Below are 12,347 nucleotides of genomic sequence, written 5' to 3'. Positions count from 1 at the left end.
CCCCCTCCTCCTCCTCTCTGCCCCGAGCGCTGAGGCACGACGGCGTTCCCTGTACATAAGTGTGCACACATGCACACACTCACACACTTTCTTTCTCAATTGCTTTCTCATATGAAAGGAGGGATGTAGAGCAGAGTTAGAGACATTTGAAGACACAGAGCAAGGAAGTGAGCGAAAGCAAGAGAAGACAAAGAGAGTACTCTCTGTTTGTGTGTGTGGGTGAGCATTTTTTTCTCTCTCAGAGGGGGGAGGACCTGAACCCTGCTAAGAGTCAATACCCCTGCAGGAGTCCTCAGGACCATACACACTCACACCCTCTCTCTCTCTCTCACACACTCACAGACCACAAGCATTCAGTCCACTGCAGCCACTGCAGTCTGAATGAGTGTAAAGCAGAAGGAGAAACAGCAAGAAAGCAGGAGTGTGAGAGAGGGGAGGAGTAATCTCTGGAGTTACTACTTGTTGCTCTTGGTTGTTTTCTGTGTGGATTGAAGATGATTTTGCTTCTGTTTATCCAGCGGCAGTGGGACCTTGTCTGAGGTGAGTACTTACCCACTCTTGTTTCCCCTCCTTTCATTTGTCTGAGAGGAAAAGGGGGTATGCGCAACATTTATAAGGGTTTTAGTGGGACTGCTCTCTTGATAGACTAGTAGAGGGGGGTTGAAGGAAAAGAGGAGGTGTGGAAGGGAAACTTTTCACGTGCTAGGGAATGAGCATTATCACACTGATCTGTCAGAGAAAGAAGTGAAGTATGGGTAGAAAGGAGTGCAGTGGTGAGAAACATGTGATTCAGAGTTTCTACAAGTGGGACAACAGAAAAGAATCAGTGCAAATCTCAAGTGTCTGCAGAGTTTTTCCTTATTAATGCCTCCCTTTCTTTGGTGTTTGTACATGCAGCTTGGGGCTGCATAGCTGACAGAACCATATGACATTTATTCACGATCTTTGTGCATGTGTGTTAAGAGGAGTAGCCCAATTCCAGCACAAAGTTACAAGGTAGTGTTTAACTGCTTTAGCAGTGTGTAGTCTTCATTTATCAGCTCCAGTGTGATTACAGACTCCTAGTTGATAGTTGTTCACTTAAGTGTGCAGCCTCATCATCATTCCTCCACCAACATGTGTTTACATGCTGCAGTGTATTTACCCGCAGACGCACACAAAGCTGAATGTCAACAGTTCAGAAAGTTGCTCTCTTGGAGTTGGACATGTATGTTACCTTGTCTTATGTTATATAGTAGTGGACTTGTATTACATATCCACAGTTTTTTAGATGTTGAAGCGTATTTTTTTTCTTTTTTAAGTAGTAGTGCAGTGGTGTGTTTCCGGGTGTCGGGCAGGCATTGTTGTCCTATTATTAGAGCTAGCCAGTCCGGCCAGCAGCTGTGGGGAAGGAAGTAGGCTCAGAACAGCCGGAGAAGAGGGATTACTGGGAACACTGAGCGGGAGTTATGGACTGAATGCTGGAATGGCATTCCTAAGGTGGCAGAGTCATTGGAGAGGAAGATCAGTGAGTCAGAGCAGCAGAGAAGGATCAGTGGAGATCATGAGTAGAAGAAAGATATAAAGGTTGGAGGTCATTAGAGATTTGGACCAATACAATCTGCTGTAATTGCAGATTATAGCTCTTGTGAAACTGGTGGTTGATTTATAGATGCAGATTTGTTAAAGCTGATAAATGTTTTTGTTTTCTATGAATGATGAACCATAATGTCCATAAAGTCGGCAAAGTACTGTAGATGTGCTCAGCAGCCTCTAACTGATCAGCTGTGGATGGGGTCAGCAGAATAATATATTGTACCCACACAAAAAATCAATACAATTTTAACTGTACACTAGCCTGAGCGTATTATCAATAATATAAATCACTACTGCCTTTTCTGATAAGGTGTTGAAGCCGTCATATCGATCTACGCAGCCCTGAATGCCGCCAGACTTCATTGACAAAAGCTGTTCCCAGAAAGCGCTGGTCATTGTGTGTCTTTTTTAGTTCTTTTCTGAATGAATGTGTTAAACAAAGTTACTACCACCTGGGATGTAAAATTACTAAAAGGTTTGAATAGTAGCTTCAGTTCCTGTTGGTAAAAAGCTTTCTGACTCCAGGGAAAAGTGTTGATAATGTTGTAAATATAGTGTGGATTTACTTCAGAGAAACTTCAAAGAAGCCAAACTATCCCTTTAAGGTGTTGACAACAAACAGCAAATAAACAGACACAAACAATTTTTGGCACTAGATTTAAAAAAAATAAATACCTTGTAGTCTGTGCTTGTATATTTTAGTTTGGTTAAAGGCTGATGAATAAAATTGAATCTGTCATGGAGGCTGCTCTTGGGCTCTTTTTCATGTCTTTATCTTTACTGGTCCAGCCAGTGGAAGTTGACTAAGTGTTTTTAGGCAGTGGAAGTGGAAAGGGGTTGCTTGCAGATTGTGATTACTCTGAGATTGACTGCTGTGATAAATTGCTGCCACACCGGCTAAAGAGATAATGGAATCCCTGTATTACTCACATATCCCCTGCTATCTCTGCCCCTCTAAACCTCTGGTGTGTATATTCAGTGAAATGTACGTGCTCATTCTGTTAGATAAGTATGTGAGCTCGTGTTGAGTTTTATCAATTCTTTTAACATTCACCTTCCTTGTTTTATGCAGGCTGTAATGTGTTTAATGGTGAGTAATCTTTCTGGTGAATTAAACAGCAGATAGAGCTATTGTGAAACTATTTCATGAAGAAACAGAACAGCACAATCATCTTGATCATACTTGTTTAGATATTTTGAGGATTGTGAAATCAAAGACCTCTCTCCACCTGCAGTTTCTGTGATCAGGAAACTAAAAGTTGTGATTAATAACATTTTAACCTAAAAACATTTTTCTATATAGTCCCCTCCAACATCTACACACCTGACACATTTAGTCCAGCCACTGTGGAGCATGCAGACCTATTTCTTTGTCGAACATAACAGCCACTGATCCCTGTCTTCATCTTGAGGAAGAGGTATTAGTCTGAGGGGGACAAATCGGACGACTTTGAATCTGCATACCTGGATGACAGAATGAAGGCCGACGTTCATGTTCTCAGACAATTTCCTATTATCTGAGCTCCTGTAACAAAGCTGCATATTTTCCTACCTTGGGTTACAGTCAAGAAGAAGCAGGTGTAACTTGGTGATGTTTTATGGAAGAAAACTCACTGTTTGTAGCCACCTTGCTCTGCCTTACAGCCTTAGTAGAACAACTACCTGCCCTCATTTCCTACCCTCTCTTGCCAGCTTTCCATCCCCCCTAACTAAGCCAGCTCTCTGAGAAACAGCTATATAATTAGTTTGAGTAATAAATCACAGACAGCGGCAGGGATTTTAATATATGTTTGACAGCAGTATACAGTGATGGTTTCATCTTGTATGAGGATTTTAGGTTTTGGTTTGGGGGTTAGGGGAGTGTTTGTTATACGGCATACCGTGCAATTACTGTTTCAACATGTGTTTTGCAGGGTACGTTCTGTGCATTTATGCACACACACTCTCTGTGTGTGACCATGTGTGAGACAAATGATCTGCTTATTCAGTTTCATTCAGATTGCATGTTTGAACATGTGGGCGCAGAGTGCACTTACTGCTCATTAGAATCAAAATCACTTAGCTGTTTCATTGTTTTCTGTCCTGTGATGACTGACATCTGAATTTAGGGGGCATCAAAACCTTGTTTTTTGTGGCCTTGCTTTTTTTTGTTTTGTTGTACCAACAAATTTACTCAGACTATTTATTACTGACTGATCATTTATACACTATATATAAGAGCAGAATAAACAGTGAGTCACAAAAATATAAATGATGCATTGCATTAAGCTACATTTAAAACAATCAGTAAGCAATTCAATAAGGTTTCACAAGCACAGATCTCTCTGATTGCCTAAATACAAGTCACTTTTAAAAGTATGTCTCCTAGTGTGTACACATGTGGAGAAAGAGGCTCTTACTTTCATAATAAGATAATATCACAATAATACATTGAAACCTTGACTGTTATTATAGGTCCAGGTGGAATCCATGCTGTTAATTGATTTCTGTTAGCAGCAGTGGACCCTCAGGTAGAGCTTTAACTCTTTTGACACACACACCACTATTGTAACTGACAGATGTATGGGCTCACTGTACATCTGGTTGTGTGGGTGTTGGCTTTGAATCTGTGCTGTGTCAGCATATAGCTGTGTGCCACCATGCTGCATGCAGATGTGGAGGCATTAATATTTCATGCAGCGTCTCTCTGTGACAACTGTTACTTTTTGTTTGAGGTTGACATTTTATATTCCAGTTGAGTATCAAGGTGAAATTAAAATGTTAAGTGTTTTTACCAGCCTATTGGGATTATAAATAGCTATTATGGCTGTGACTCACACCACTTTCACATGAAATTTAAATTTAATTATGTCCAGATAAGTAGATGTTTTTGAGGTTGTGTAATCCTGTGATATTTTCTGTGTAAAGACTGACGAAATCTATTGTGTTGATATATAAGGAAGTCACCCATTAAGTTTTATCATTTAAGAGATAACAGAGCAATGTCACAACAAGAAAGAAGATGTGATTGGGCAACCTTTGTTTCAGTTTTCAACAAAGGGGCATATTTGCAAGTTGATATTCTTTGATAACCATTGTTTAGTCCTCAGTTCAGTTATTTATCAGGTATTGTCATCATTGAAATGACAATTGTGACATTTATGGTAATTTCAGCAGAAACATCTGCCTTAGCTTGAGGAAGTAGGAGACATCTCCCTCTCTGTGTTTCCCACGCCTCTCTTACAAATAGAGAGTACAGTGTTGATTGTCTGTTTACTCGTCCATGCCGAAATGCTGTGAGCGGACATTGAGCTGGACTCGAAACAGCAGCTGCATCAGAGGTTAATGTTGATGTACAGATAAGTAGGCTCTCATCTCAAATTTCCAGTCAGACTGGAAACAAAATAAAATCTCTGGAGGGATAAAGAGAGCATGACAGGCTGCTGGTTGTCTGCATTCACTGGCACCAGAGAGGATGCAAAGCAACGACTTAAGTTGTTTACCTCTATGAAAATAAAGGAATCTAACAATCCAAGTTCATGGTTATCTATAAAAATGGGACAGTGCTTTTCAACTTTAACTTGTCTCTATTCTACCACAGATTAAAAAAAAAATCCTGGAACTGATTAAATTTTCATGTCACAGAAGTTTTAGTGACGCCAAGAACTACTACTACTCATCTTATATAAATATTCATCCCAGACAGGTGGTTCAGGGAAGGTTTATGTTTAGGGATCTGTGGCTGCTACAAAATAATGAAGGAATAAAAGAGAAAATGTCCAGTATATCTTGCCTTTTCATATCACTATCAACATGGCTATGTGGTGTTTAGTGATATTTGTCACAAGCTTTTACTGTGCCTGTGCTGCAAGGGGATCAGTAGGTGAAATCTAGAATAGACATGCTGCCTTGAGTTTAGTTCCCTGAATATAGATATATTTTATATTTTAGTTTGTTCCATAACAATAAGAATTCTTTTTTCTTACTGTTTAAATTGCATTCATGACACTTTGAACACACCTTCCTTGATTGATTACTTTACTTGGCAGGAAAAGTATTCAAGTTCTTTGTTTATGACGTCTTCTCCTCTTCAGTTTATTTTACAGCATTCTCTGCGTTTATGCATACGTTCACTACATGTACACACCGTGGGAGTGAGAGATGTTGATGATGTAAGAAGGCGGCCCAACATGCTGAGACAAAACAGAAAACAGGAAAGAGGGGAGCATGAACTCCACTCCCAAAGGTTCCCCTTTCCCTTCTGTGCACCTCACTTCCTGTCACATAACTCCCCACCTCCCGTTCCAGCTCCCCCCCTCACACACACAAACATTTAAACAATACTACACCACAACTATGACAAATCTATTTGTTATTACTGTATATATGAAAAGGCTACACTAAACTGTTTTTTAACTGCAACATTGGTTCTATGGTTGAGTCTCAGTGTCTTTGTAGAACCAAGTGTTGGTGCACTGTCCCAGATTGTTGTACTCCTGCCTGTGTCCTTCCCTCGATCTCTCTGAATAGCTACACACACTAACACTTGTAGGTGAAGGTACAGTCCTTGAATGAAGCTTAAAAATACAGAATCTGCTTGTTTCCTCCCATTGGCCTTACTGACAATTTCATCTGCGGAAGGACACACACCCATAATGTACATAGATGTTGGAGAGCGAGACTGAGATGACTGTTTATGGCTTGGATGTGGATTCCCACGCTGATCAGAGGGATGTGTGCACTTACAGGCTTCAATTAGTCACAAAAGCGATTCCCTTTAAATGTCTGCTTTGATGCTATTCCTTTGTTTCATGTTCAGGTATGTGTGTTCATCACAAGGCATTTCGCAAACCCTGATTCCACATGACAGGAAATAGGAAAGGTGTAGTCCATCTTAATCAAATGTTTATTAAGCCAGTGTTTCCCAACCAGTGTGTGTTAGAAATCATAGATTTTTTTAAATGTAAAATATGTGCCATGGCTCAATAAAGGTTGGGATACACTATATTAAGCGTTATTTCAAGTATCTCTCAAGTTTATTTCTTCTTAGAAGATTTCTGTTACCTGGCAATTTATCTGATAGATCTTGGTCAAGAGTGATACTCACCCATCGGCTTCTTGAAACTGTGGCCATTGTAAGAAAGTACAAGCAGGTGGTGCAAATGTGTGCAAACTAAAACTGAAAACTGAAAGGAACTTTTACTTCTGTTTTCTCTCCAAGTCAGTCCTGTCCAAATATTCCCTGCTGTGAATTTGTACTAAAATAATGAATAATTACTGCAAGTAAGGCTCTGGGGTACTATACCCACACAAAACAGAGTAAGTCTCACAGGTTCCCAGCCCTAGTCTGTACTGTGTGAGATGTTAAAAACAAACATAAAGCCTGTACTGAGAAAAGTGAAACACTGATTTCTTTAGCCACTCAAACTGTGCATAGTAATAGTTGCAGTACTACAGTTAGAAATGCATGCAGGTGAGAGCTCTATTAACAGTCGGCACATTTTCATACATCAAAGAGAAGTTTTTACAGCACCATTAACTGCCAGCCTCAGTATTGCCCCGCATCGATGCCAAATCTCCAGTCAACCCTCGGTCGCCTCACTCTGTGGGCCACTTAAATTTCACATGCCCATTTAACAAATCTTGCCTATTGTTCATGTGACAATAGAGTCTCTGTGGCTGAATGGGAAGTAACAACCCTTACATGGGCTGCGACTGAATTCCATAAATTCCAACATAAAGGACATGAAGTGTTACTGTGGATAAAATGGGTAACATGATCATACAGTTTCTGATTTGTTCTGTTCTATATTAGCTTTAAAGCAGAGTTCTGTGTACTGTGAGTTTGAATGAGTGAGCAAAGAGAAAGTGTACAATGTACAAAGTAAGGGGATAGCATAAAGAGCAGCAATAAAACGTTAAGGAATGAACTAAGAGGAGGATAATTGAGGCACTACAGTCCCACTTCTGTAATGACATGTTTTGTTACCTATAAAACCAGCTTCCTGGCTCTCTCGGTCCTCTAATTTCTGCTAGCCTGTCCTGTCAAAGCACAGACAATAACAGATTCCTTAGAAGAAAACATTTGTGCACAATATTCCAACACTTTTTTACTGCGGTGCAAGTTCGGTTCTCTTATAATAAAAGTTTATTGACAAAGCTTACAGTTTACATAACAATGTATCACTTAAAGTTACTGTGCTGTTCATGATAAGTGATTTCAAAGTGCTGGGATTTAAAGAGGAGTATCCATCTGGAGGGTGGACATCTGGAAGAAGGATTACTAGACTACTACTACTACTGGACAGTCAGTGAAAACCTACGGAGAGCTATTGATGTAATGTGACTGCACATACTGCCACATGAATATGGGTTCATATCCTCCCAGAGGGGAGGTCAATGGTGTCTCATTCTATTTGTCTTTGATGAAGATGAGTATGATCATGTGATGTGGAGAGAAGTCTCAGGTTGTTTTTTTGAGTCGTTTTGCTGCTGTGGGGGTGGTTATTTGTGTAATCTACAGAGAATTGATTGGAACAGATTTCCCCTGAGTAAGCATGTGCTTAAATGTCAACAACAGAATGTGGACTATTCACACGGTAATCCCGACATTGTCTCTTTTGATATGCATGGCACACTGTTTCACTGTGTATGTTTACAGTGTCACACTGTGTGTCCGTAGAAATGGTAGGAGTAAGGCTAAGCTAATGTGCTACATGAGACTCGATAGCTGCATATACAGCCACCTTTTCAAGCCAGATATTACTGAGTGCTGCATGGCATGACATGGCAAAGAGAAATAGTGTTGGCAGACCTTGGCCTTGTAGGATTCAGTCTCTTTATGAGCTTCACAGTGGCTCTTTGGTGCCTTATGAGATCTAAAGCCCACCAGTGAAGGAAGGAGATGATTAAAAAAACCTCTAAGCCTAAAAGCACTGTATGAAATGACACCATTGCAACTCTACTATATAGTACTATATGCTGTACATGTATATGTAAGCAAGAGTTGTTGTTGCCACTTATTCTCTCCTATTCAAACTTTATTAATTATTACCTCTGGACGTGAGAATTTGTATTGTGAATGTGCAGAACTGTGAAATGTAAGTTGTGAACAGTAGGTGCTTACATAATATCCTTTGAATGATTAGAGCTGGTTCGTTTGATATCACATTTAAAAACAACATTGTCAAAAGGTCTCTCTGTGCTCTTCTCAAGTGGTTGCTTCATTAGTGAGATCTCTCTCATCTCCATCTCCCTCCTTCACTCCTTATTTGTGCTCTTTATTCCTTTATTCCTTTAATCATCCCTCCCCCCATGTTGTGTATCTGTCTGTCTCTGGCCAGCAGTGTCACACAGACTTCTCTGTTCTCTATCCTTGTATAATGAGTTCTGCTCGGGACAGGACATTCAGCAATTTGGCCTTTACTCTCGGGCCAAGAGGTAGTGGGAAGCATGGAAAAGACAGCATGGATGGATAACACCACTCTGTCACTATAGCAGCAGAAGTACTAGTTAGCATGGGCAGACTTACTGTATGTGTTCAAAGAGGAAGTTTTTACCAGGTAACTTTGATGACTATGGTATCTGAACACAAAGTAAGAGACATGATTTCCCTGGCTCAAATGTGAGTAAGATAGACGAGTGTGAGATTAGTAGATACCCTGTGTGCTGGGCAAAGATGGAACAAACACATCATTATCTCAAAAATGCTCTGTGATCTGTTATTGAACCCAGATAAAGACAATTTTAATTGTTGTTTACAATTCTGTGTATTCACTGAATATCACTTCAGCTTCACAGAGATGAAGGCAGCCACTGTGCTAGCATGGGCAGTTAGCCAGCATGATATAATCACATGAATCTCAATAAGATAGTCATTATCAAACCATGTGATGACCTCTGTCTGTGTTATGACTTTCTAAGTGTGTCCATGGGTAACCAAGGTCTAACCGCAACATAAAAAACTCGAGCATGTTGGATTAAATACACAATTGTGAGAGTTTTATATAGTATTTTAGTTTTTCTTAGCTTTTGGTGTGTCGGTAATTACTGGTTCTGTTGAATGGTGAGCCAGTTCCCAGCAAGGCTTATGTCTCTGCATCTGCTAAAGCCATCAAGCAAATGCAGGGCGGTTAAAAAGGCTGTTACAAAAGTTGTACATTACTGTGTTTTCCAGAAGGGGTCAGTATTGATGCAGGTTTGATCTGCTCACAGTACATGCTGTATGTAGTTAGTCTAACCTTGCTGTATGACTGATGGATGCATTAGGAGCACTTTGCAGTAACTAAACCTACAGGTGACACAGTTAGTGGATAAATTACAGCAATAACTGATTAATAAGTGACTTTTATGCCTCAATGCCAGTTCATTGGGTTGTATTTCAGATAAATACAAAGAGTTTAATGGTACAATTTAAGACATTATAATATCCACTGTAACTCTTTTCTCTCCTCTATAAACTAAATAAATTAGAGCAATCTGTTTTTTTAATCATCAAACAGTAAAAAATCTTCACCACAAAGGTCATTAAAAATGAGGGAAAATAAAATATGTATTCACACTACCAGATCCCACCCCCAGGGGGGAGGGGAAGCACCTCTGAGCCCCAAAGGGGAAGCACATCTGAGCCTAACCGGAGGACCACACCAACAGGCACCAGCACCTATACACACAGCCACACATATCTCTCTTTGGCCCCCACAGCCGCCTAAATAAAAAATACAAACAACTAGCACAATAAACTCTGCGTGTCTCGTAGAGCATTAACCACTGGATGAGAATCCCTCAGCAGATCCACTTAGCAATCAACCAAATTCTCTATACCGGACCTGCAACGCCGATTGGACAAGCCCCCAATTTGTTATGACCCGCTCGTTCTGATCACGACAATAGTCGAAGACACGCTATTAAATTAAATAAAGCAATTAACAATTTATTTGATCAAAGCAAAACAAACAAAGAATCATGATGAAAAACAACCAACACGGAGACGGCGTGGCACACAGGATGCAGCAACAGGCAGGTGGTGAATGGAAGAGAAGAGACAGCGCGCGATCAGGCGGAGCTAAATACTTCATCCAGAACACTGGCCAGGTGTTCTGCCTTAGCAATCAACGCAGCTCCACCCTGATAGAAATCTGCAACCAGAACAAAACAGACACACACAAGCAGTAGGCCCTGTGGCCTTCACACTGACAAAAAGCAATATTAGTATTGGTAATAAAGTCTAGTTGTCTTTTAGAGGCTGCTCAAGGTGACTGACAGTAGCTATCAATTTAAACTTTTACTGCTTGTAATCCATGCTAATATAGTTTGCTATTTGCAGAGGAATTGGACTCTAACTCGTTGAATCTCTTCTTAGCACATGCTGGTCTGGTCTTGTTATTTCAAAGCAGTCTAATCTCTGTCACTCGCTGTGAGGTATTCCGCTCCAATGGCTGGCTATATTTCAGGTGGAGAAGCCAATATGGGCCATTTTCTGTGTGGAGACAATAGATTGAGCTGTGTTAGGAATCAATACATCTCTCTTTGTGTTTCGGTTTGCTTGGATGGTGGAATTAGTGTCATTTTCAGAGCAGCATAAAAGGGAGAATTTACTTGTATATCTGCATTTCTCAGACGTCTCTGCCATCTTGCACACAAATGTTTTGGGTTTTTACAATGCATTGCTACTTTCTGAAGTCAAGCTCAGATACAAACAAGTAAAAAATACATGAAAAGCCACATATTGTTATATTTTCTGTGCTAGCTAGTCTACGTTTCTTTTCTCTTTCTTTCTTATTTGTTGCTCTGTGGATCCAAACCTTCCCTCTTGGTCATATATTTGTATTTCAGAGTGTTATACTGTTTGATCCAACACCCTCATACTTACCTGTAATACACTCCCTCTGGTGCTTATCAGCTATTGTTTGTTAGTGTCACTACAGCAATTCCTGCCTACTGTAATATTTTCCCAAAAACGCTTTGGAATTTACATCATATTGACTTGTAGCTGGCAAACACATTAAAACAAAGGCCCACTTTACATCTTTCCTTTTATTGGCCCTTTTCACTGCTCACTGGTGTCTTTGTCATAGAGTGAGGGAAAGCACACAAACTCTTCATGACCCTGATTCTCTGGTCTGCCTGTCTATTAAGTCCTGGCCTCTCAAATAAGGGCTCATTGTAGGTAGATATTCCCACAGTGACCATTATGCAAGCTAGACAAATCAGTGTGCTTAGAAATTTAAAAGAAGGTGCCTGGCTTTACACGTGTCTCTATTGTATGTGTGAATAACACTCAGTGTGCCATATGAGTTCAGCTGCAGGCTTAATTTGTGCCAATTTATGTAACGTTACAGGCTAGGTCTTTAAAAGCAGACATACTGTGTGTATAAGTACCTCCTCTGTGAGACTAGGAGATGCTGTCTTCAGGGTGTTTCATGAGCCCAGCAGCAGCAATGTGAAGCCTGAGGGCTTTTTTACACTCCCTCTGCTTCTCAGCACAACTCTCTGGCTCCATCCTGAGTGACGTATACCTACTAATGGTCGAGCTAAATACCCTCTGTGGAGACCAGGGTAACAGTCAAGCCTATGTTAGGGACATACATACACACGCTGCTACATTCTGTCGCTGGGAGGTTATGGACTGGGGTAATAACAACAACTCCTCACAGTGTAGTGTTATAGGTCCCACAGCTCTCACTAGAATCAAGCGACAACACAGTAAACAACTGAACAGCAGTTGAAAGAAGGAAATGCAATACAGTGAGTGTGAGGGAGCAGGCGAGGAAGACCTTGATTAGATACAATCA

The 12,347-nt window shown here is 40.4% G+C and overlaps 1 protein-coding gene across 2 annotated transcripts in view; it reads left to right on the top strand.

The window, feature by feature from the left end:
• dab2ipb (DAB2 interacting protein b) overlaps positions 1 to 12,347 on the top strand; it is an 87,130-nt gene that overhangs the window by 7,894 nt on the left and 66,889 nt on the right. The window contains exon 1 of one of the 2 annotated variants that reach the window (XM_028418632.1): positions 123 to 540. The exons of the other annotated variant lie outside the window; for it this stretch is intronic. The gene's annotated coding sequence lies outside the window, so the exon portion shown is untranslated. Of the gene's footprint in view, positions 1 to 122; positions 541 to 12,347 lie in introns of those variants that run through there. 2 annotated transcript variants of the gene reach the window in all.

Source organism: Parambassis ranga, chromosome 12 (assembly GCF_900634625.1).
Source record: "Parambassis ranga chromosome 12, fParRan2.1, whole genome shotgun sequence".
NCBI classification, from domain to species: Eukaryota; Metazoa; Chordata; class Actinopteri; family Ambassidae; genus Parambassis; species Parambassis ranga.
Note: the sequence above shows the minus strand (reverse complement) of the source record. Positions and strands in the feature narration are given on the sequence as shown.